Consider the following 2718-nt stretch of genomic DNA (forward strand, 5'->3'; position numbering starts at 1 on the left):
CCCTTAACGATGATGTGACAGCGCCAAATCTTGCGCCTGCACGTAACTCGAGCTGGCCAATCGTTTCCCGCAAAAAGTTTTGAAAATGGTGAAAATCTTAAGGGTGCTTATAGAATAGGGGGACCGACGCCCAGTTTTAAGATAGTGTAGCACACCCCCCTTAACGATGATGTGACAGCGCCAAACTTGGTGCCTGCACGTAACTCGAGCTGGCCAATTGTTTCCCGCAAAAAGTTTTGAAAATGGTGAAAATCTTAAGGGTGCTTATAGAATAGGGGACCGACGCCCAGTTTTAAGATAGTGTAGCTCACCCCCCTTAACGATGATGTGACAGCGCGAAACTTGGCGCCTGCACGTAACTCGAGCTGGCCAATCGTTTCCCGCAAAAAGTTTTGAAAATGGTGAAAACCTTAAGGGTGCTTATAGAATAGGGGGACCGACGCCCAGTTTTAAGATAGTGTAGAACACCCCCTTAACGATGATGTGACAGCGCCAAACTTGGTGCCTGCACGTAACTCGAGCTGGCCAATTGTTTCCCGCAAAAAGTTTTGAAAATGGTGAAAATCTTAAGGGTGCTTATAGAATAGGGGGACCGACGCCCAGTTTTAAGATAGTGTAGCTCACCCCCCTTAACGATGATGTGACAGCGCGAAACTTGGCGCCTGCACGCAATTCGAGCTGGCCAATCGTTTCCCGCAAAAAGTTTTGAAAATGGTGAAAACCTTAAGGGTGCTTATAGAATAGGGGGACCGACGCCCAGTTTTAAGATAGTGTAGAACACCCCCTTAACGATGATGTGACAGCGCCAAACTTAGCGCCTGCACGTGACTCGAGCTGGCCAATAGTTTCCTGCAAAAAGTTTTGAAAAAGTGTAAAATCCCAATTTTGCGCTCTTTAGGGTGTGGTCTTTGAGCTTCGGGTTTTCGTCAGAAAATTTCGGCAATCATCGGTCATCTTCGTGGAAATCTCTTCGTTTTCGTAACTCTGACATGGTGACGCATGTTTGGAATGCCATGGGGAGCGCTTTGGAGCAGTTTTGAAAAATCGAAATTTTCGAAATTTTTCTAAGTGTCTAAACTTGGTTGGGGGAATAGACGGTTTCGGGTTATAATGTAGGGCAGGCATCGGGAAAGACCGAAAGAGCAATTGAGCTGTATCGGTCCGTAACAGTAAGCCCTGCTCGGTAATGTGTTCTCGGGTACGAAAGGAGGGTATTTGGAGGAAAAAGGAGCAAAGTCGACTAAACTTGCTCGGTCGGTAGCATGAAATGACTGAACTTGTAGCCAAGTTGTCTCGGTGTGGACAACGAGAGAACGGATGGATGTTGTACCTGATGGCCTTTGGCCAAGAATAGCGGCTTAGATTCGGAAGAATCATTCTTCCCCAATGTATCTTGTCGGCATTCCGTGGACTTGGCTGTCTCACTGGTATGCCGGAAGCTTACTAGGGTGAAGCAGTGGAAAGACGTGGCAAAGAGAGAACGGGTTTCCCTCGGACAGGGTCGAACGCCTCGTGCGTCTTCCATGGCCGGGAGGATTCCCAGTGCAGCTTGACGGTGGAATGCCAGCCTCCTTTCAAAGGAAGCAGACGCAAAAGGGTTCCCGCCGGGTTCCCTGAGGGATAGCTACCTGGTTGATCCTGCCAGTAGTCATATGCTTGTCTCAAAGATTAAGCCATGCATGTCTAAGTATAAGCACTTGTACTGTGAAACTGCGAATGGCTCATTAAATCAGTTATCGTTTATTTGATTGTACCATTACTACTTGGATAACCGTAGTAATTCTAGAGCTAATACATGCGAAAAGTCCCGACTTCTGGAAGGGATGTATTTATTAGATTAAAAACCAATGCGGGTTCTGCCCGGTTCTTTGGTGATTCATAGTAACTGATCGAATCGCACGGCCTTGAGCTGGCGATGTTTCATTCAAATTTCTGCCCTATCAACTGTCGATGGTAAGGTAGTGGCTTACCATGGTTGCAACGGGTGACGGAGAATTAGGGTTCGATTCCGGAGAGGGAGCCTGAGAAACGGCTACCACATCCAAGGAAGGCAGCAGGCGCGCAAATTACCCAATCCTGACTCAGGGAGGTAGTGACAAGAAATAACAATACAGGGCTTTTCCAAGTCTTGTAATTGGAATGAGTACAACTTAAATCCTTTAACGAGGATCCATTGGAGGGCAAGTCTGGTGCCAGCAGCCGCGGTAATTCCAGCTCCAATAGCGTATATTAAAGTTGTTGCAGTTAAAAAGCTCGTAGTTGGATTTCGGGATGGCTCGGCCGGTCTGCCGCAAGGTATGTTACTGGCCGCGCTGTTCTTCCTCGCAAAGACTGTGTGTGCTCTTAACTGAGTGTGCATAGGATCTGCGACGTTTACTTTGAAAAAATTAGAGTGTTCAAAGCAAGCCAGCGCTTGAATACATAAGCATGGAATAATGGAATAGGACTTTGGTTCTATTTTGTTGGTTTCTGGAACTGAAGTAATGATTAAGAGAGACAGTTGGGGGCATTCGTATTTCGTTGTCAGAGGTGAAATTCTTGGATTTACGAAAGACGAACTACTGCGAAAGCATTTGCCAAGAATGTTTTCATTAATCAAGAACGAAAGTTAGAGGATCGAAGACGATCAGATACCGTCCTAGTTCTAACCATAAACGATGCCAACTAGGGATCAGAGGGTGTTATTGGATGACCCCTTTGGCACCTTATGGGAAACCA

General features: G+C 46.6%; 1 pseudogene; it reads left to right on the plus strand.

The window, feature by feature from the left end:
* Positions 1 to 1625: 1625 nt before the first annotated feature.
* Positions 1626 to 2718, plus strand: LOC145472538 (small subunit ribosomal RNA; annotated as a pseudogene; the record flags this gene model as incomplete).

Source organism: Orbicella franksi, unplaced genomic scaffold (assembly GCF_964199315.1).
Source record: "Orbicella franksi unplaced genomic scaffold, jaOrbFran1.1 SCAFFOLD_601, whole genome shotgun sequence".
In the NCBI taxonomy this organism is placed as follows: Eukaryota; Metazoa; Cnidaria; class Anthozoa; order Scleractinia; family Merulinidae; genus Orbicella; species Orbicella franksi.